At 40.6% G+C, this 24,173-nt stretch overlaps 1 protein-coding gene across 4 annotated transcripts in view; it reads right to left on the bottom strand.

The window, feature by feature from the left end:
- The window catches only part of sytl5 (synaptotagmin-like 5), a 190,509-nt gene extending 167,210 nt beyond the window's left edge, over positions 1 to 23,299 (bottom strand). Inside the window, exon 1 of one of the 4 annotated variants that reach the window (XM_043700827.1) lies at positions 22,874 to 23,299. The gene's annotated coding sequence lies outside the window, so the exon portion shown is untranslated. Of the gene's footprint in view, positions 1 to 13,135; positions 13,155 to 22,873 lie in introns of those variants that run through there. The other 3 variants (XM_043700824.1, XM_043700828.1, XM_043700825.1) reach the window with 3 other exon arrangements.
- Between the last annotated feature and the right edge of the window lie 874 nt (positions 23,300 to 24,173).

Here is a 24,173-nt window from a genome sequence, read left to right as displayed (position 1 = left end):
CCCACTTCATGATACTTGGGCCATCTTTGTGTTCAAATCTCATGTTACATTTCATGGCCATTTAAAGTCTTCAATTGGTGATGAGGTGGGATGGTTGAAACTTGGACTTTCTCAGCCAGAATCTAATTTTGTTTGAGGTGGGTCACAGAAACACCAACACCCCATGCCTAATTACGTGCCATACCTGTCTCTAAGTTCACCACCCCAGATTCCTCTTCTATTTCCTTACGTACATCTTAAAAACCACATTTTTCCATCATTATTTTCTATTGCACTATTTTGTACCTAGAGATGAAGATGTCTCACTGTTGATAAAGATGAGGAATTTTTTACATGAACTTTCAGAAATGTATCAAATCATTTAGGTGAGTAACCAGAAAGTGACTATTAGGATAATTACATGTTAAGAGTTGAAGCAACAGTGTAATAAAAAAATGAAGATTTTATAGAAAGAGTAAAGAAGTGGTAGGCAACTGAAAAATGCTTTTATTCCTTGGGACTACATACAACAGTAATGATTCTTCATCAGCAGCATGTATTTTTATGACTAAGTGAGCAGAGTCTTCACACGAAGCATCATAAAATAATAATTGAACCAACAGTTCAATTTATTGTTTGTGCTGTCTCACCTACACATCGAGCACAACATAAAAAAGGGTGCGTTCCAATGGCATTGGCTACATGCCTGAGTCATTATGAGCTGGCAGAACCAATTTCACAGGTTTGTTGCAAACAACTGTTCATATTTTCCTCCTCCTACTGCCCTGGGGACAGTTTAGTATCACAGAATCGCACAGCAAAAAGCATAATCACATTTGAGTGCATATTCATGACTTTATTGCATTTGAATACATGAATTAGGAGAAAAATTGGACCATTTGGCCCTGCTCTGTCTTTCAATAAGTTCATGGCTGATTTGTTTGTGTTATGAATTCCACATTCCCATCTACTTGCTTCACCTTAAATTCTTGTTAGACAAGTGAATCAATTTATCTCTGCCTCAACGTATTCAGTGACTTGTCTCCACTGTCTTGTGGGCCTTGGATGCAGGTGAAGGGGAGGGAGGTATGGGTGCAGGCTTTACATCTCTTGCGGCAGCAAGGGAAGGTGACAGGAGTGGAGGATGGGTTGGTGGAGGCATGGACCTAACAAGGGAGTCACGGAGGAAATGGTCTCTGCAGAACACAGATAGGGGTGGGGAGGGAAATATATCTCTGGTGGTGGGGTCTGACTGTAGCTGGCGGAAATAGTGGAGGATAATGCGCAGTATCCAGAGAAATCAGTACCCCTCCAGCGACATGCTCATTCAATTGGTGGAACTGCTCATGACCCTCAACAACATCTCCTTTGAATCCTCCCACTTCCTCCAGACCAGAGGGGTAGCCATGGGCACACACATGGGCCCCAGCTATGACTGCCTCTTCATCAGATACATGGAACAGTCCTTCTTTCTGCAGTTTCACTGTCACCATTCCCCACCATTTCCTCCACTACATTGATGACTGTATCGGCACCACCTCGTGCTCCCAAGAGGAGGTTGAACAATTAATCAATTTCACCTCATAACCTTCACCTTGACCTTAAGTTCACCTGGACCATCTCGGACATCTCCCTCCCCTTCCTGGACCTCTCTGTCTCCATCTCCAGCGACTGACTCAACACAGACATCTACTTTAAAACCACCAACTCCCACAGTCACCTGGTCTACACTTCCTCCCACCCCCCCTTCTGTAGAAAACATGATCCCTTACTCCCAATTTCTCTGTCTCCACCGTATCTGCTCTCAGGAGGACCAATTCCATTCCAGGATATCCCAGTTGGTCTTCTACTTCAAGGACCACAATTTCCCCTCCTACATGGTCAACAATGCCCTCCAGCGCATCTCTTCCTCTTTCCGTACCCCCGCCCTTTAGCCCACCCCTCCAACCATAACAAGGATAGAACCCCACCCAGCCCCGGTACTCACCTTGCATCCCCCCAATCTCTGGATACAACATATCATCCCCTGTCATTTCTGCCACCTACAGTCAGACCCCACCACAGGGATATATTTGCTTCCCCACCCTTATCAGTATTCCGCAGAGACCATTGCATCCATGACTCTCTCAGTAGACCCACACCCCCACTAACCCACCCTCCACTCCCAGCATCTTCCCTTGCTGCCACAAGAGGTGAAACCTGCATCCACATCTCCCCCCTCACCTCTGTTCAAGGCCTCAATGGATCCTTTCACACCTAAGCACCTCATCTGTTGCTCTCAATGTGGTCTCCTCTGCAATGGGGAGACAGGATGCCAACAAGCAGAACATTTCAGGGACACACACACCAAACAACCCTGCCACCCTGTGCCTGACCAGTTCAACTCCCCCTCCCAATCCGCCAAGGAATGCAAGTTCTGGGCCTCCTCAGCCAAATCCAACCCACACAACAACTGGAGGGAGATGTCTCATCTTCCACCTTGGGACCCTCCAACCACATGGCATCAATGTCAACTTCACCAATTTCCTTATCTCCCCTCCCCCCACCTCATCCCAGATCAAACTTTCCAACTTGGCACCACCCTTTTGAACTGTCTTACCTATTCATCTTTCTTCCCACCTATCTGCTCCCCACCTACATCTACCTATCACCTTCGCAAATACCTTTCCCCAGCCCTCTCAACCCAACCCCAAACCACCCCGTTTCCTGATGAAGGACTTATGCTTGAAATGTCGACTCTCCTGCTCCTCGGATGCTGCTTGACCTGTTGTGCTTTTCCAGCGCCACATTTTTCTGCTCTGATCTCCAGCACCTGCAGTCACTTTCTCTCAGTCCTCACAAGACTGAGCAGTGGTCACTCTGACTGATACTGTTATGGATAGATGCATCAGTGACAGGTAGATTAGTAAGGACAATTTCTCCCTCTTGTTGGTTAGCTCACCATCTAACGCAGACCTAGTGTGGCACCTTTGTCCTTCAGGACTCAGCTAGTATTGATGCTATCAAGCTACTCCTGCTTATGGACATTGAAGTCCCCAGTGCAGAGTATATTCTATGCCCTTGCTATCCTTAGTGCTTATTCCAATTGTTGTTTCATATGGAAGAGTGTGGATTCATCAGCTGAGAGTGTAGAGGATTGTACTCAAATGTGGTTTCCATAACCATGTCTGACCTGATGTCAAGAGACCTACTTTTGGAGCCACAAAGGGACTAATCACTGTTGCAACCATCAAAGACATGTAGCAAAGCAGTTTGCCAATACGTCTAGGCTGGTTGCTGGAAGCAGTATAGCTTACTAATGGCATTTAACTTTCTTCTGCTAGATGATTCCCTGGTCTGTATTTGCTGCTTAACCTTTTAAAAGGTGAAACTTTCCCAAGCAGGGTAGCATGGATGTGAAGAAATAGGAAGGCCAAATGACCAGTGAAAATTTTTGCTATGTACTAATGCCATCTTTACATTAGTAAAGAAGGGCTAGACTTGTTCACTATGTTGAACATAATTGTGATCTTTTCTCTCAAGGAAAACCATACAGTTCAGTATATAATGCTGCTAATAGTGATCAGGGGCATCTTCCTTCTCACCTCATGTTGGTAACAGCAGGAATATGCATTTGGTATTCCAATGCCCAGCATGTTGGCATATTCAGGTAGGCTAATATGCTATTCAAATGTTATTTCATTTATGGTGCAACTACTAATTAGATCCCTATGGAACCCATTCAACAAATACATCAATACATAATTTATGTATAGTGGAGAAGACTTTTACAACACACTTCCAATTAACCAACAGAATGGCTGAATCTAACAGGGGTCCAAAATATGGCCCCCAAGGATTGAATCAACCTTGAAGGGTTCAAATCATTACTTTGATTATCAACGGGCACTAATATTTACATGCATTTATTTCTTCCCTGTCTTTCACTGTAGCCCAGCAAATCACTTCCTTTAACAATAGATAATTATCTAATTTCCTTTGGAAAGATACAATTGAATCAGCCATCCCCACATGCTAAATGGATTCTGAATCAAAGAATTCACAACAAAAAAATTGTTTTCTTGCTTTCTCATGTCGCTTCTGATTCTTTTGCGGTTCACCTTAAAGCGGTTTCCTCTTCCACTATTAGAAACAGTTTCTCCCCATGAGTTGTCAGAATATTTTGAATGATGATATTATAGCTTTAAGAGGTGTACACTGTCCTTTTTTTTTAAATGAAGGAAGTTTGAGATAGAGATACCAAGCAGTCTTCTCCAAATAGAGGGCATAGGTTTAGGGTGAGAGGGGAAAGATATAAAAGAGACCTAAGAGGCAACGTTTTCACGCAGAGGGTGGTATGTATATGGAATGAGCTGCCAGAGGATGTGGTGGAGGCTGGTACAATTGCAACATTTAAGAGGCAATTGGATGGGTATATGAATAGGAAGGGTTTGGAGGAATATGGGCCGGGTACTGGCAGGTGGGACTAGTTTGGGTTGGGATATCTGGTCGACATGGACAGGTTGAACCGAAGGGTCTGTTTCCATGCTGTACATCTCTATGACTCTATAACTAAACAGCTTGTGAGGCCTTGGGATTTTTTTTAAAAAAGTTTGAATAATAGAAGCAGCCTGAATGGGTGGATTCAAGCTCCCACAGAACCAGTTTTTTTTAGTTTTTGCCTTAAGTAGCAGCTGCTGGGGTGTTGAAGCTTATTCCTTTCTTATAGCTAAAAACTAGTGCTCTCTTCTTGCAGCTAGAACTGCATGCGAGACAAATTTATTTTATTGAATTTGCCTTTGCCTAGGGTGTGTTTTTGGGATATTACAATATTAGAACAGTTAATTAGTAGTAGCTAATAACTATATTATTTTGTCAAGCATTTTGATGGTTGCAATTAAGCTAATTTTTAAATTTTGTCTGTACTTTAATTATAGCGTATTAACAGAGTGTGTTTTGTTTCAAGACTGTTAGTTTGACCAGTTGCATTGCATCCAGAATACAACGCCTTACACTTACCTATAAAATAAGAAAATGTTCGGGTTTAGACTCACTACTTAATATGTTCTGAGAGGGTTTGCTTTGGTCCATAACATTCATAGGTAAAAAATAAGACTGCAGTTACTGGAGTGTCAGAGTCGAAAAATGTGGCATTGGAAAAGCATAGCAGGTCAGGCAGCATCCGAGGAGCAGGAGAGTCAAGTTTTGGGCATAAGCCCTTCATCAGGAATGTCATATACAAAGTACAAAGAAAGACTGGCACAAAGTACTCACACTAAACCTCAGCCATGTTCACTGGATCCATTTGGAAATCTGCTCTCTGATCCCTAATATGCTTTTTTCATTACTTATATGCCTGTAGTTGACTCAGGACAAAGGTTCAATTACATTCAATCCCCTGAGAAACAAATGCTGGAAGTATTCAAACAGGTTTAGTAGCATCACTAGAGAAAAAGACACGTTGACATTTTGGGTGTAACTCTGACCAAGAGCAAGATGTGAAAGGTTAACTTTACATTCTGTCTCAAAATACTGACCGATTAACCAAAGCAGGGTATTACAAGAATCGTGTATTCTGGTGTCAGGTTTCCAACTTCCCCATGTCTTTAAACAAAAAAGAATTGCATTCTCTTTGGTTTCTGTGAGGACTATTCATTTTTACCTCAAACAGTTTTAGCAAATTAGCTATTGGACCAAAAGAACTTGCAAAACAGGTCCAACAATCGATACTCTAGCTCTCCAATGAGTCATAAAAAAAATTAAAGTTGCATTAACAAATCTGAGTCATTTGGGAATGCTAAATCAAAGGATTTATTATAGGGTGATCTTAACTGGATATGCAGAAGAAGTTTATTAGTGTTCTGTGTTAGAACAGTATAGTTTTATACAGCTTAATTTAAAAATGCTTATACATTTTTAATTTATAAAATGTCTAATAAAGGCTTTTCTAATTCTAATTTATAAAATACTAAAGCACAAGCCTGATTTCTGGGCTGCATCAAGACTGTGCTGGTGTCCACAAGGCACCTTGTCTAATTGTAGTGTTCTACCTACTCATTCATATTCTTTGACATTTCTCCTTTCCAAAAGTCCCATTTAAAAGAATTAGTGGATTCTGTTTCAATAACAGTTTGGTGGCAGAATTCAAATCTCTCACAACAGTGCAGTTTTCTAAACTCGTTATGCTTTTCTGCCCTTTATCCTGTAAAACGATGCATACCAAAATGTTAAATTGCTCTGAAAGTCAGTCCCAATATTATCATTTCTGAGAGTGTCTTCAATAAGCTTGATAGCCTCCTAAATTGACACCAGCACACCCAAGGCAAAAGATTCTCTGATGATGACTTTTAACAAATGAAATGATCTTATGTATACTGTCTCCCACCTTTGATGAAATATGGTATGAATGTGAAGTCCTGCCAGCTAAGATTAAACTACAAGTAAAAAAAATGAACAAGTCAATTGACAATTATTTCAATCTTACCAATCATGTTTTCACAGAATCACAGAATCCCTACATTGTCGAAACAGGCCATTTGGCCCTCAAAGAGTAACTCACCCAGACCCATTCCCCTACCCTATTACTCTACATTTACCCCTGACTAATGCACCTAACCTACACATCCCTGAACATCATAGGCAATTTAGCATGGCCGATTCACCTAACCGACACATCTTTGGAATGTGGGAGGAAACTGGAGCATCTGGAGGAAACACTTGCGGACACGGGGAGAATGTTATCATCCTTTCCAACCTGAAACAATCATAAGCTTATCCCTCTTTGTCCCAGTTTATGTCTGGAGCCACTAAAGCAGACAACCACATTGCCCTCCCCCCCAATACCCTGCCATCAATGCACAACTTGATTCTTCCATGGGATGTGTGTGCCACTGGCAAGCTCACTGTTTGCAGTTTATTCTTGTCTTATGTGGCTTGCTAGGCCATTTCAGGAAGCAGTTAAAAGTTAAGCACATTTCTGGTGATCTGGGGAAACATAGCAGCCATGCCAGGTAAACATGGCAGGTTTCCTTCTCTAAAGGACAACAGTGAGCTGGCATTTTTACAACATTTGATGATAGCTGTCATTGTTACCATTACCGTGACTGGTGTTATATTCCTGATTTTTAACTGGATTCAAATTCCACAAAATGGCCCACATCCCCAGAACATGTAACCTGGGCCTCTGGCTTGCTAGTTCACTGACATGATCATCTGTCCACAGTGAGGACAGCCACCTCAAACCTAGTCATCTGTATACAATTGTGGCCAAAGGACCTCTCCCCAGTATGTTGCTCTCTCCCATCAGTGTATGCACATACAGAATCCCCCAAAGTTCCATAATAAAAGCAATGTACTGTCTTGATGCTGGTGATTGAAATAAAAACAGGAAGTGATGGAGGGAGACACATTTTGTGGTTTGGTTCTACAATGAATACTATTTGGATATCTTATTGAGCAACTTCTGACAATTGTGGATTGGGAATGTTTCCCTCGACCTATAGTTGACTTAGGTTTGATGTTTCTTCAAAACTTCTTTATTTACACTGTAGGACATTCTACAATTCTAAGTACATCCATCTCTTGGACAGATTATTCCAACTCTCTTCTCAGTCTCTTAGACATGACTACTATTGTCACACTTTACATGTTGAAACACATCATGGTGCCATTACAAACTTTCCAACATGAGGAGGTGTAGGTCATTCGGCCCTTCGAGCCTGCTCCATCATTTAATATGATCATGGTTAACCTGATAGAAAACCTCAAATCCAGGCTTTCGCTTATCCTATTAACCTTTCATCTGCTTTCTTACCAAGCATCTGTCCACCTCTACCATAAAGATATTGAAGGATAATGCTTCCGCTATCTTTTCTGGAAGAGAGTTCCAAAGACTCAACTTTCTAATAGAAAAAATTAGCTTTTTTGCTGTTTTAAATTAGCAACCCCTTATTTTTAAACTGTGATTATCTAGTTCTAGATTCTCCCATTTGAGGAAACCTTGTCAAGTCCCCTTTGGATCATTTGTTTCAATCAAGTCACCTCCTACTCTTCTGAACTTCAATACATATAAGCCTGGTCTGCCCAACCTTTACACATTTGACTACCTGCTCATTCCAGGTATTAGTCCTTTTTCCTGTCCGAAAGCAGCTGCAGACAGAGCGGAGGTGACATTGGGGACCAGGAAGTTTCTGTGAAGGTAAGGACTTAGTATATATTTGGGCAGTGGCTAAACCCGAGATACTGCACGTGTAGTATCTCCCTCCCACACCCGCCTCCTCTAACCAGAAGGAAAAGACTCTAAGTATTTTTTTCTTGTATATATTTAAGTGCATTGTTTGGTATTAGTTAGTTGAGTAAAAACTAAGGCTTACAATAGCAGGAGACCTCAGATCCGTGGCATGTGCCTCTTGTATGATGTGGGAGCTCAGGGATGTGGCTGATGTCCCTGACCCTTACACTTGCAAGAAGTGTGTGCAGCTGTAGCTCTTGTGTGACCGCATGATGGCTCTGCAGCTGCGGATGGACTCACTGTGGAGCATCCGCGATGCTGAGGAAGTTGTGAATAGCACGTTTAGTGAACTGGTCACGCCGCAGATTAGAACTGCTGAAGAAGGCAATGAATGGGTGACCAATAGGCAGAGAAAGAGTAGGAAGGCAGTACAGGTGTCCCCTGTGGTCATCTCTCTCCAAAACAGGAAAAAAGACTCACAGGGCCATTGTCATAGAGAATTCTATTGTAAGGGGAGTAGATAGGCGATTCTGTGGCTGAGAATGGGACCCCCGGATGGTATGAGGCTTCTCAGGTGCTTGGGTCAGGGATATTACCGATCGGCTGCAGAGCATTCTAAAAGGGGAGGGTGAACAGCCAGCTGTCTTGGTGCACATAAGCACTGATGATATAAGTAAAAAATGAGATGAGGTCCTGAAAGCAGAATTCAGGGAGCTAGGGGGAAGTTAAAAAGGAGGACCTCAAAGGTTGTGATCTCAGGATTGCTACCAGTGCCACATGTTGGCCAGGTTAGAAATGAAAGAATAGGCAGGATGAACACATGGCTTGAGGGATGATATAGGAGGGAGGAGTTCAGGTTTGTGACCGGTTCTGGGGAAGGTGACACGATTATAAATTGGATGGTCTACACCTGAACCAGACTGGAACTAATGTCCTTGGGGGAATTTTTGCTACTGCTGTTGGGGAGGGTTTAAACTAATGGCAGGGGGCTGGGAACCAGAAGAGAAGACTAGCAGACAGTGAGGTGGAAATTAGAGACTGTCAGGATCATGAAGATAGCATTACCAAGGGGAAGAGTAGGCAGAGAGCAGATGAACGCAAAGGAACTGGTGGCCTGAAGTGCATATACTTTAATGCAATGCGTACAATGGGTAAGGCAGGTGAACTTAGGGCTTGGCTTGGGAGTATGACATTATTGCGATCACAGAGACTTGGTTGAAGGAAGGATCAGCACAGGCTTGGAGGGCCAAAGGGCCTGTTCCTGGGCTGTAAATTTTCTTTGTTCTCTTTGTTCTTTAAACCTTTTTGAAACACTTCCAATGTATCTTTCCTTAAACAAGGTTACCAACACTGTACACAGTATATGAGATGCAGTCTTACCAATGATCTATATAACTGAAGCATAACATTCCGATTTTTGTATTTAATTCCCCTAGAAATACATGATAACCTCCTATTTGATTTCCTAATTACTTGCTGCATCTGCATACTGGCCTTCTGCAATTCATGCATCAGGACGCAGAGATCCTCCTGTCAAAATTCTGCAATCCCTCACCACTTAGATAATATGCTTCTTTTTCATTCTGCCTGCAAAAGTGGACAATTTCATATTTTCCATATTCAGATTTTTACCTACTTAACCTAACTATATCTTTTTGTAGGCTCATTACATCCTCTTCACTATTTATTTTCCTGTCTATCTTTCTGTGCTGTACATCTCTAGGACTCTTCATCAGAGCTGAAGTGATGTGTGGAGGGGACAGCATTCATGCCATAGTTTGGAGGGGGAGGAGGAATGGCAATGGTGTGGGGGTAGTGTGTGTAGGGTGCTGGTGGAGAAAAGATGTTGATAGTTCAGATAATGATTTGGAGATGCTGGTGTTGGACTGGGGTGTACAAAGTTAAAAGTCACACAACACCAGGTTGTCCAACAGGTTTAATTGGAAGCACTAGCTTTCGGAGCGACACTCCTTTGTCAGGTGGTTGTGGAAGACACAATTATAAAACACAGAATTTATAGCAAAAGTTTACAGTGTGATGTAACTGAAATTATACATTGAAAAATACCTTGATTGTTTGCTGAGTCTTTCATTTGTTCGAATACCATGATAGTTTCACTTCTTTCATGTGTAAATCTTTTAAAAACTTTTTTAAAAATGTTACATTCTTAGGTTAACTGTAACAATTGGTATTAGCCAGACAATATGCTGAAGGTGTTAGCTCCCTGTGTTCTCTGTCTCTGCTGTAATGTTTAGACTGATTCTAATCTAAAAGGTGAGAGAAGAGAGTCTTACATGGATTCATGCAGTTTTTGAACAAAGTACAATTTAACTCTGCAAGTACAAATTCACCCCACAAATGTATATGTACATGCGTGCTGTTGTGTGTGTACATAATTATGCCACTGGTAACTGCTTGTGTGGACAGAAATTTAAATTTAATTGTAATTCTAGAGATGTTTGGTTGATACATACTGTATTTACAGTTCTATCACTTACTACAATTATTTCAAATTTTCAATGTCCAAGTATTATCTATTGTTAACATAGGGCGTTTACAATTTAATGAAGCCTTTGTGGTTAAGAATTGGAGTTGTGTCTATAAATTATATTACAGTATTGAATTATGTTTATTAGTTTAATGTGATGTAGGTTTGGTTATCACCACAGAACAAATCTCCAGAATTGAAGTTATGTCACAGGTCACATCAGCACAGGATCAGGATTGGGAAATTAATATTTGAACAATAGTAATGATATTCCATGAAAGCCTTCCTGTGCATAATAGGCAGCCCTCCCAACTCAGCAAACTTCACCTGTATTTATGTTTGATGCCATATTTTCTTAGTTCTGTCAGTTTTTAAGGGGTAATAAAACTCCACCCTCTTTCACCAAAGAAATCCTTGGGATTTGCTGTCCTTCATTTTTGATCTAACTTTAATTCAACTGCAATAGTTATGTGTTAATAAAGGAAGTAAAATGTCTGTCGTGAGAAATCGAGAACGGATTAAAAAGAGGGGTGCGGATTACTGCTCCTCACCTGTTTATAACTACGCTTTTGCAAAATCCTTTTGCTACCAATTTGTTTCAGAATGATTCTTTGCTATAGTTACATGGCCTCTACTCAGAGAGATTTTACAATGCTTGGATGCTGTCAATGCTGTGCAATTGAGCCCACTTATGAAGTAGTTGCTTTCTTTCCAATTGTAACTACTCCTCAACTTTCACACATATGCTAATGTCTCATTGGACCATCACATTTATAACTATAGTAGGCCCATGCTTGTCTGAAATTGCAGCATCAGGTAACTTGAAAATCAGCGAAACCAGCCCCTGCTTTTCTTTTCTCCTCTCTTACATATACTCATCCTCCAATTCAGTTCAAATCAGTAACCTTGCCACTTCATTCCCCCCGCTTCTAGCAGACATTCTTGATTTTTCCCCACTACTACCCCATCCTGAGCCTCCCATTAATAATTAATACAGATTCTCCCATCCATTAATGCTGGCAGTATCTTCCCAGCCAGTGCTCATTTCTCTTCTGCAATTCCATAAAAATCTGTTCTGGCCTTTTGTCCTTAACACAGATCACTGTCATGTATACAACAAGATAAAAAGAACCGGCTTTACAGGGTGGCTCAGTGGTTAGCACTGTTGCCTCACAGCACCAGGAACCTGGGTGTGATTCCAGCCTTGGGCAACTGTCTGTGTGGAGTTTGTACATTCTTCCCTTGTCTGTGTGGGTTTCATCCAGGTGTTCTGGTTTCCTCGTACAATCCAAAGATGTGCAGGTTAGGTGAATTGGCCATGCTAAATTGCTTATAGTGTTCAGGGATGTGTACGTTAGGGACATTAATCAGGAGCAAAAGTAGAGTAAGAGGGTAGGGGAATGGGTCTGGGTGGGATACTGTTTGTTGGGCCGAATGGCCTGTTTCCACACTGTAGGGATTGTATGCATGTATAGCAGTTGAACGTAGTATTTCAGTAAAACACTAATTGGATTTATCCAGTGTTTTCTACTTTGACCTTTACCTCACCATCTCTGTCATGCTTGTTCAGCTGGTCTGTGATGCCGAGGAAAACCAACAGCCCAGGTTCTATTCTGCACTAATTGTGGGTATCATAACTTTCTCTTTGCCAGAGATGTGCAGATCCTTAGGTTAAACTAATCAAGTTGTCTTTCTTTCTCTCTCTCTCTAATGAGAGAGCAAAGCTAAGTCCTTCACAACTATGGTGGCTTTCTGTCATGCTTTCAGTCCCACCTGTATTTTCGTTCTCTTTCTTCCATTTGTGGGGTTTCTTTATTTGTACCTTTAGGAATCTCTCCTTCCCCATCATGCCTACTTTTGTTTTAATGTGTAGAAACAGGAAATATTGGGAATGTAAACAGAAATAGCTGGAAAATGTTTGGCAGCATCTGTGGAGAGAAAGCAGAGTTAATGTTTCAGGAGTTCTGAAAAAGGGGCACTGGTCCCAAAATGTTAACTCTACTTTTTCTCCACAAATTCGGCCAAACTTGCTAAGTTTATCCAACAGATTCTGTTTGTGTATTTGATTTACAGTATCTGCAGTTTTTTTTGTACAGTAAATACAGGGCATCCTCTTGATATACAAACCATCAATTCCTGATTTGTATGAAGTTAGGACATGAGGTTTGAGCAACTTCTTTCCTACCTTTACAAAAGTAAGTGCTTTTATTTTGAAAGCAGTGAGAATTCTTGTAAATAGTGAAATCAGAAGAGAAGTTTTACTTATGAAGGAGTTTAACTGTGCAATCAGAGTTATCACAGTTGTCCAAGGTTGTCTTTCAGTGAAATCCCAGTTCATAGAGTTTAATAAGTAAGGTTAAACATTTTGATTGTACAATGAAAACCATTTTTATTCAGTTAGGAAAATAATACTGGAAGGAAACAATGCCTAAGATTTTCTGCAGAGTCCTGACTCATACCTTTCAACATATTGGTGGAAAAGCCTTTTCCAAACATACATACTCTTGAAATTGTGTCCTTGTGTCTGCCAAAGAAAAAATAAATCAGATTTTGAGCACACCACTACTTGATTGAAGGAGGAGCATGGGAAATAACATTGTGTTTTAAATAAACTGATGGCTCTAAATATGCAGGAAATATGTGCAAGTCATAAGGATAGCGAGAGGAATTTATAGACAGTGTAGAAGAAACCATGCACTGTCGTATAAATTAAATATCAGATATAATTAATGCAATAGTGGGAATCAATCTTTTGCCTTGTAACCCTATTTCTTTCCCACTAGCACCCTCTAAGATTAGGTCTATCGTTAGTGTGGTGACCCTCAGGTTAAACTACCACCAGTCATCTCTCTCTAAGGAGAGAGCCACCCTATGCTCTGGTAAGACTATGGTGACTTTACTTTTATGTTTTAGAGTCATACAGAGATATACAGCACGGAAACAGATCCTTCCATCCAATCTGTCCATGCCAACCACATATCCTAACCTAATCTAGTCCCATTTCCCTCTAAACCCTTCCTGTTCATATACTCATCCAAATGACTTTTAAACGTTGTAATTGTAGCAGCCTCCACCACTTCCTCTGGCAGCTCATTGCATACACGTACCACCCTCTGCATGAAAAAGCTGTTCCTTAGGTCCCTTTTATATCTTTCCCCACTCACCCTAAACCTATGCCCTCTAGTCCTAGACTCCCCCACCCCAAGGAAAAGACTTTGTCTATTTATCCTATCCATGACCCTCATGATTTGATAAACCTCTACAAGGTCACCCCTCAGCCTCCAACGCTCCAGGGAAAACAGCCCCAGCCTGTTCAGCCTCTCCCTATACCTCAAATCGTCCAACCCTGGCAACATCCTTGTAAATCTTCCTGAACTCTTTCAACTTTCACAACATCCTTCCAGTAGGAAGGAGACCAGAATTGTATGCAGTATTCCAAAAGTGACCTAACCAATGTCCTGCACAGTTGCAACATGACCTCCCAACTCCTTATGTCAATGCTATTACCAATAAAGGAAAGCATACCAAATGCTTCTTCACTATCCTATCTACCTGTGACTCTACTTTCAAGGAACCTCTAATTTTATATCTAAACTTTAAGTGTCTATCAGGAATCTGAACGTTGACCCCCTGCTTAATTAGGTTTCCCCACCTCCCTTTCCTTTTGTTTCAGGCTGACCTGGAAGATTCTGCCCAAAAACTCGAAATGCTAAAATTTGAGCAAAATAAGAAGTGTGAAAGATGTAGTCAAAGAGCTTCTGTGAAGTGAAAAGACAGGTTAGCATTTTTATTTTACATGTCAGTGTACCTTTTGAAGCCATTAACTTATGTAGGTGTAGTCACATCCTCGGTTTCAGTAAAATGCCCCCTTTATCTATCAGTGGTTCTGAAGAAGGATCCTACCCAAAATGTCAGTTTGTCTGTTCCTCTATAGATGCTGAGTAACTTGCTGTGTATTTGCATTTAATTCAATATTTACTGAGAATTATTACTCTTATGTTTCAAAAGAGGAACCTTATGTGAAAATTAGATATGACATATATTCTAAATGTTATTTCTGGATTAATTTACGTTGTAACAAACCTTTGACAAAGAGCAGAATTATCTGCATCTTTACCATATGGTTACCTCATAACATGAGACACACCCACGGCATTCCTGGAATTCCTTTCTCATCAGTTTCCCAGAAACTGACCTTAAATGTACAAGAATTAACAGCAGTCTGTGCCAGTTCACTTAGGGAAAAAGAGAAAGAACTTGCATTTATAAAGTGCCCTTCACAACCTTATCATATCCTGAAGTACTTTATGAATAGTAGGCTAATTCCTTTAAAGTGAAGCCACCATTGTAATTTAGGCAACGAATTTGTATGAGCAAGGCAACCTGAACTGTTTGCCCATTATCTCATTACAATTTGTTTTAATAATATTGGTTGAGTGGTTAATATTGGCCAGAACACATGGAAAAACTCCCCTGCTCTTCTAGACCTACTACATTTACACCAGCAAAAGCATCAGAGAGCCATCTATTGATTTATAATTGCAACAGATTGCAAAATGAATTTTATTATTATTTTAACATGTGCCCTTTCAATTACCCCAGTGGTAGTAGTATAAATATTGGTCTAAGTCGTCAACATTTAGCTTCACCATTAGCTTGCAAAGCTATTTAAAATCAAATGGTATGCATTCTTAGCAACATCAAAATATATTTTGATCAAGTTTGCAATCATAATTTATTTTAATTAAAACCAAACAGATCCAACAGTATTCTCCAACTGGATGTTCTAAAACCAGATAAAAGAGACCTTTTAGAATGTGAGTATGGAATTACAGTCCAAACAGTATACAACACAATGAAATACATTGAAACAAATATGTCTGGGGTCGGGAGATAGCGCATGGAAATCAAGGCCCAAAGCTTCTTTGTGAGGACCAGAGAAGCATACTTGTCCTTCCAAGGCAATGCCTATCCCTCCAAGCCCAAGTTGTTCAAAAGCAACGCATCTCCTTTGTTCCAGAATATAGCACCCTAGCCAGTTTTTACTGGTTGTCATGAATTGGGTATCCACAGATCACTGCACCCTGCCATGGCTCAGACCTCAGGTTGAGAGATCAGCTCCTGAAGATACCAATGGACCTGATCTGCATGATCAAAGCAGGTGCTTGCTCTTTTTTAGAAGTGTCCTACTCAGAAAGGGAGATTAATATTAAGACATGGTAGGACAGATGAATTGAAGGAGGCAGCTGACCTACATCATGGAATGGAATGTCCTTCCCTGAAGTGGATTCTGAGGCCACTTAAGGACTTCATCTTGAAACTGATGATAGGCCTGGGACTAACCATGTGATGATACTGACAAACAAATCCTGCTGGGTTTGCTTATGGCCCTATATGACCCCCTTCCCAATGGATATTATGGTAATGGGAAGCTGCTGGCCTCTGGCTGGCACCTCTCAGGTATGGGTTTTCTGAAGGAGATATGCTCAAAATATCAACTCTCAGGGATAGGGTCAGTGGGTATGCAACAGGTTAGGATGGTGGATGTTAGTCCCATCACTCACTTTAAATTTCACCCATTATCTAACAGTACCCTTGAACCACTGGTGACAGTTAAAATCATAGGTTGTAAATTAGCTTCACCCACATGATTTAGAAGTGAGGTATAAGTGAAATGCCACAAGTGCCAATTTACTATCCTTTAGATTCATAGCTTACTTACTTAGCAAGATTCCTTAATTATATAACAGAAAACAAACTGTAAACAGTAAATTGTAAACAGTATCATAATCAAAGAAGGACGATATTAGCAACTAAAATATTTGACTGTGACAAGTAATCAGTACTTCATGTATTACAATCTTCAATAGAACCAGCAACTATCTTGTGTGGCAATTCTACTCTATTGGTTGTGATGGTTTTTTCGAAGTAATAACTGCACATTCAAATGCTGTTAGTCAATTTATAATATATACAACAAAAGTAGTAACGATGCTAAATTGATCACTGAGGAATTGTATCCACGCTTTTGACTGTGGAGATTATGTATGCACCCCAATCAATTAGTTCACCAACCTCAACTTTGACAGTTATGATGCAAGCCAATATAAATCCAATGAAAAAAATCCAGGTATTTAGTGCATTCAAATTTATATTTGTTCTTTAGTCCACTACTGTAAATGCTTACACCAAAGAAGTTTAACCCTTTTAAATGAGGGTTCCAAAATCATTGTATCAAATGAGCTAAGGCTTGGTTATAATGCCATCATGGTGTAGACTGATCATATTCAATATTTAATGAAGCATAAAGCCTAGGTTCTAAGTGAGCAAGTAGCTTTATTGCCTGAACCAATCTGGTTGAAAGATTGTGAAATAACAACAAGGACCGTGAGGAAATATAAACTGGAGTTGATGAAGTCAATGCAAAATCAGGAACAGAAAGAGAAATATGGTAAAGAAAGATTGGTCTTGTGTACTGTACGAAGAAATGATTCACCATCTGAAGGCAGCCATTATTAAATAACTTCATTTACACCTCTTCAACTGAGCACAGCTGGAAGGGCAGTATCACAAAATGCTCAGCTCTTGCAATATACAACAATTAAATTGAGAGTGAGCATGACAAGATGTAAAAAGTATTTAAACAAAACCTCAAGTACAAAATTGATCAGAAATTATGAAATTTCATACGTATGTAGTTAATTTTCAGTTTCAAGTAAATGGACACATAGTAGTAACTAATTCTTATCCCTTCATTTAAAAAGGTACTTTATAGAAAATATTTAAAGTCTGTGGAAAATTTAATTTGTGGTCATTACACAAGTACAGCAACTTCACAGTGTTCTCTGGTGAGCTAGATGCCATTTATGAATCTGATAGTAGAGCAATATATACTGGATTACAATTTATGAATTTCCATGCTAATAACCAGACATCCTCCTCTGAAAATGCTGCACCATTTGCACATAGCAACACTGAGTGCCATTAGCCTCACTGTTATTTTCAGCAGTAAATTTTGGACCAATGAAAAAAGCAGCACATTCACTGAAATACATATCTTTGTGTCAGTCAGCTAACAATGAAACAAACACATGTACAGAGCAGGACAACTCTTCTAGTGTCCCTAAATTAATACCTTCCAGTAGTTTTTTTGGTCATTTCTGGAACATTAGTGTATGCAAATTAGTTGCCATATACATCTGTATTACAACAGTGTTATGCTTTAAAATCATGTTGACTATTAAGTACTTTGCGATGTATTCCAAGGAGGTGAAATGCATCAAAAAAATTGTGAGTTAGTTGCTTCTGTTTACCAGAGAATTATATTGAATTCAACATTCTTAACTGGCTCTGTTTTCCTGCAGTATTAATTGATCAAAATGTGATAGTCCATGAGACTGCTATTAAACAGGAACCTCTACTTCCAAAGAAGACAAGAGAGAACTCGACCTTTTAATGTAGGACATATTCCGTCAAATTAAAAATGTTGAGAAAAATTGATTTTTGTCATATTTTGATTGTCAGTAAACACTGGGGTTTGTGTCTCATTAATGTCAGTAAACATGGAGATTCGTGCCTCCTTACTGAAGCAACAGTTTAGTTAATAAGTAGGTGGATTAATCCCACACCAGATATAAACCGAACATTTTGTTTAGTTTTATAATAGTTACATTCTTAAAACTGAATGTCAAGATAAAAGCATCCAGCTTGGAAGTAGATTGTATTCTTAAATTGAATATGTCAAGATTAAACTACACAGTTAAATAAAATTGATTGGAGGTATAGAGATTGAGATTCCGAGCAGCAGATTTACATTTACACAAGTAAAGTTGATATGATCACAACGTACAAAAGCAAAATACTGTGGCTGCTGGGAACTGGAAACTAAAATATAACATGCTACAAGCACTCAATAGAGGAAGCATCCATAGCTGGAGAAACACAGCCTCTGACCTCCATCAGAACATGATCACAACATCACTGAGGCAAAGCCCCAAGGCTCACTTTTGGCACAGGGCCTCTCAGTTAATGCTAACCTATCTATTTTTATTTAAATGCTGTCTTTCTCCTAGGAACAGGAGTAAACCATTACTTCTTTGAGTCTGTTCTGCCATTCGATCTAATCCCTAGCTTTTGATATCTGGATCCATCAAAATGTTAACACTTTCAAACTTGAAAATGTTAGTGGATTTAAATCCACAAACTGTTTGGGGTAAAGATCCAAGTTTCCACCACCAGGAGCTATTTCTCATTAAAAAATGCTTTCTGATTTAACTCTTGAATTAACCAGTGGCTCAGTGTTTAACACTGCTCTCTCACACCCTCGGGTGACTATAGAGTTTGCACATTCTCCCCGTGTCTGCATGGGTTTCCTCTAGGTGCTTTAGGTTTCCCCCATAGTCCAAAGACATGCAGGTTAGGTGGGTTGGCTTTGCTAAATTGCCCATCATGTCCAAGGGTGTAGATTAGCCATGAGAAATGCAGCATTACAGTGATACAATGAGAGAGTCTGTCTGGGTGGAAAGCTCGTCAGATAGTCAGTGTGGACTTGATGGGCTAAATGACCTGTTTCCATGCTGTAGGGGGTCCTAAGATTCCTGAATGGTCTTGCTCAAATGTTAAATTTATTCATCCTTGTTTTCTCTTCTCAGTTTCCTCCTGTTTTAAAACATGTTTTTCTCATTAAAAAATAGCATGAGTGTATAGACTGTAGGGTCTAAGTTTGTGCGAAGATTGTAGCTCGGGTGCTCGTTGCTGTGGTTCTGTTCGCCAAGCTGGAAGTTTTTGTTGCAAACGTTTCGTCCCCTGGCTAGGCGACATTATCAGTGCTTGGGAGCCTCCTGCGAAGCGCTTCTTTGATGTTTCCTCCGCTGTTTATAGTGGCTTGTCCCTGCCGCTTCCGGTTGTCAGTTTCAGCTGTCCGCTGTAATGGTTGGTATATTGTGTCCAGGTCGATGTGTTTGTTGATGGAGTTTGTGGATGAAACCACTATAGCGGACAGCTGAAACTGACAACCGGAAGCGGCAGGGACAGACCACTATAAACACCGGAGGAAACATCAAAGAAGCGCTTCGCAGGAGGCTCCCAAGCACTAATGGTGTCGCCTAGCCAGGGGACGAAACGTTTGCAACAAAAACTTCCAGCTCGGCGAACAGAACCACAGCAACTGTAGGATCTATTCAGAAACCCTTCATTCCCAGTAAGGAAAGTACATTCATGGTAATTGCCCTGAGAAATAGCCTGACACCATTAAAACAATGGTTCTTCAATCTACCTATCCACATGTGTGGCTCCCTAATGGGAGCTGTCTGAAATTTATTTTTTGCATGAGATCTTAGGTGATTTAATGATATAAAATGAACTAGCACTGAAAATTAAGCTGCTTGGTTCAGGAAAACAAGAATTGCTGCAGCTGGGCCATAATGTTCTCTATCAATCTGGGGAATCCATAGGGAACATTTACAAAGCTTCATGCTCTATTTGTACTATATATAAAATTCTCTCAAGAACTTAAAACTCTCGCCTTTATATGCAGAAAGCCAAATGCAGAGATAGCCACTACCTGATAGGAAAATATGGATTTGCTCATTGGCAAGTATTGTTTCTTTTTTATTATAATTACAAGGGTTGGTGCCATGAAGTATTTGGATCTGCAACAATCACATCCTGTTGTACATTGTTACGGCATTTATGTTTGTTTAAATGGCTTTCTACAGTCACTTAATCCATTGCACATGTTTTAAACCAACTCTATATAACATTTGTTATGTTATATGTAACAAGATTATCTTTATGAAGGACACTATTACTATTTTATTGATGTCTCAGTGATGGCTGAGTTTAAGTCCTATTCCAGGGATTGAGCACAAAAAACAAAGATGAGACTCCAATGCTGTACTGAGGAAGAACTGCACTGTCAGAGGTGCCACATTTGTGATGAGATATTAAATTAGGGTGCCTTTTGCTTGATTGGGTAAATATGAAAGATGTCATGGTGATATTATCAAGAACAGAGCAGTTATTTCTGGTGCCCTAACCACTACTTAGACCTCAATCAACATCATAAAGACACATTACAACTTAATTATGCATGGGATCAATCTGTGTGCCATGTTCCCTACAGTACAACAGTGACTACACTTCAAAGGTATTAGATTGTTCAAAGTGATTTAGGATGCTTGGTGGTTGTGTAAGGCACTATATAAGTGTTTAGTGCGTTGATTATGCAGGGTATACGATTTTAGAAAAATTGCAAGTGCTGCAAGTATGTAATAAAAATCATGAAAATACAAATATCATTTTTAAAGCAAGTTCCAATAATACATTTTGTAAATTAGGAAATTCGCTTGAATAATGTTGTTGGCTGTGACATCATTTTAGTTTAGCAAAATTACTGAGCATACACCGATTATTGCATTGCAACTGTGCATGTTAAATCTGTTTCTTCAAACACTGTTCCAGCTGTCTTGCCTGACCCCCTTGCAGCTTCCCAAAACGACAATGTGAAACGCCTCTCTCTCTGCCACTCACCATATCTCCTGATCCCTTTACCTCCCTGACCTCCTTTTCCTCTCAATTTCCAGCCTTCTCATCCCTCCTGCTCATCTCCAGACCATTCCCAGTTCTGCTCACAGCTCATCCTGAACCTCCCCACTCTTTCCTGATTGCCAATCTCCCAATCACAGCCCCATCCCAAACACTACAATCCATCCTGACTCTCCTCTCACTCCCTCCCATTTGCTAGTTGCTACTTATTGCTCCTATTGCAATCTCCTCAACCCCACCCAACTCACTGCCCCTTTCAAATCCTTCCTTCTGGTCTTTTCACCACTTCTTGCTCTCTGTTTGCCAATCAGCACCCTGATTCCAAATCGCTTTCCCTCCGGATATCTCCTTTGCCAGCCCGTCCAGTTTGTTGGTTCCATCTTTCTCGCCTTCCCTGCTAACATGGGAAAGGCAGCAGAGTGGGAGGCAGCAAAGGGCCTGGAAGAAGGTAAGAAGCTGGAAGCAGCAAATGGGAGGTAGCAAGGGAGAGGCAATGAGTGGGAGAGGGAGAAGTGGGGCTTGGATGGGCAATTGGTGATCAGGAGTAGAAGGAGAATGTTTGGACCAGTTAAGGTCAAGACAGCCAATAGATTTTCAATCTAAAAAAAAATCCAAGGACACAAATGTTTTCCTGAATACATTTGTTATGGTAAATGAGGGAAAGTTGCACATTGTGGAGGAAAGACCACTGGGATATTCTAACTTGGGGACTGCACCAAAAACATCAACCTGCTTCATTGTTTTTACAGGAGTCAGGGTGCTTTCTATGTATTTCCAACTTGCTCCTTACACCTGTTAGTTTAACCACGCAGCATGAAATCTCCTTTCACTGCAGGCAAGTCTTAATGAAAATAACAGGGAAACAGATTAATTGTAGTAAATTTGTTGCCGATTAATCATTGGCGTTTGTGCAGGCAGATCGAGAGACTCCGAAACAGCGGAAGGGAAAACTCCAGTGAGAGAACTCAGTGAGAAGCAGCAATGGGAGCGGCGTTCACTGGCCAGCCGTAATACTCCACCACACCGTCCTCACTCAGACAGGAGGGGAACTGCCTCAGCTCCTTCAGCGACTTCGGAATTTTGTCCTTGCTTTATTTTGCAGTATTGATTGGCATGAGGCAACTAAGGAAACACATAACCACGTACAAACAGACGGGAGCGCTTCACGGGCTTACTGAAACAGACAATGTCCAACTGTCATAGGATGCTACATCTTCTCTGCCTTTTTCCTTCCCCCACCCTCCCGGCCCAGATGGGTGTCCAGGAAACGTTGCTGCACTGTATACGAAAATACAGACAACATCCTATTGCAAACTCAGGTTGTCTTCACATCAGCTCTGATCACACGCTACACTTCCAGAATAAAACAAAATGTTCACCGCCAAAACATATAACAAATCTCAATTTTACTATGTTCCAAAATGCACCCGTTCCGAATTTCTCAGCCTTTAGCTCCATATTCACGGTTTCCCACTCCTGTTAATACCGTCTGTAATGGCTAAAAAAAAAGATAATCGTGCTGCACTGCTTTCTCTCACACTTAACTTCCACACCCTGAATGAACTCGGTACGATTCACTACGTGTTGTGCAAGAACCGCTGATACTACCGTGTTGCTGTACCAATCCATGTCCATATCAATGGGTTTCTTACCTTATCGCGCAGTGTATGTGGGGAGGCACTGCGACTGAATCCAGCCTTCTAATGTTACTGGCTGCTTTGCAGCTCTGAACGCTAATAGCAGGGACGGAGATCTTGGGGGTTCAATGGAAAGAGCTGCCGATTGCTTTTATCCCTCTTCCGTGTTCCTCCCTCCACACTGGTCTGTGCACTAACCTAGCAACTACTGATATTCTCTGCCTTAAAAGGGGCGGGTTCTCAGAACCGCGGAGAAGCTCGGACTTGCTGGAAATGAGCAATCCTACTGGCATTGGGTGAAATGTTATAAACTTTCGTCACACGGTTTGTTGGTGAAGACAGGATTGTTTCGTCGATTTGATGAAATATTGAACTGAATTTGGTGTGATTGACATGAACATGCAACCCGTACAAGCTTGTAAAGCAAATATTCTCTTTCACCTCCACAATTTAGTCATTGGAAGTACCGTACCTATTTCCGTATTTATTCTAATGACGCTGTCATTTGCATTGTTGCCTTTGAATCAGTCTGAAACTTGCTGCCCAAGGCTTTTGGTTGTTGGCCTACAGTGGTAGAGGCTGAATACTGATTGGGACGATCTTGATACCATTTGTGATGATAGAACAACATTTTCGTCCAGGTTGGACATTTGTTTCCCATCTGCCCTGGTTACCAGATCAGGCCTTCATGCAGAGTTTGAGAGTCCCTATGCCACTGAGTTTCCTGATGTGACTCTGGCCAGAGCCACTGAATGGCATTGCAGTTCCATCTTCTGTCCATCTCAGCTAATGTGAGATTATCATGACCTTGAAACTTGCCATGTCTGTGGGAGAACACTCATCTTGTTTGATTTGGGATTATTCTAGGGCCATGTTGATGATGTTCTTGGACCTTAATATGCTGTACAAATGTATAAAATAGCAGAAGGAGCCTAACAAGGATGTATTTACCTCTGCCATTCAAATGTATAAACACTTTACTTTCACCACTTTGTCAACCAGAGAGTTCCAAAGTTGAAAATCTATAATTTGTTCAAGCTTTAGACTGTAAGGAAGCATGCCTGCTCAATAAACTTTGAGTTTTGTGTCAGGTCTGATGTACTGATGTCAAAAACTCAAGTATGTAATTTACCACAAGCTGAGCTGGAACATTCAATTCAGTAATGTGCCTCATCAGCAATGCCAACTTTTGGAGATAGATTGCTGCAAGGTATGGTAAGTGAAGGAACGTTTCCAATGCTCTAGCATTAATCTCAATTGAAGGCATTAGCTTTGATATATCTGGTGTAGACTGGTAGTGGATTTTGGTTTGTTT

Source organism: Chiloscyllium plagiosum, chromosome 12 (genome assembly GCF_004010195.1).
Source record: "Chiloscyllium plagiosum isolate BGI_BamShark_2017 chromosome 12, ASM401019v2, whole genome shotgun sequence".
Lineage (NCBI taxonomy): Eukaryota > Metazoa > Chordata > Chondrichthyes > Orectolobiformes > Hemiscylliidae > Chiloscyllium > Chiloscyllium plagiosum.
Note: the sequence above shows the minus strand (reverse complement) of the source record. Positions and strands in the feature narration are given on the sequence as shown.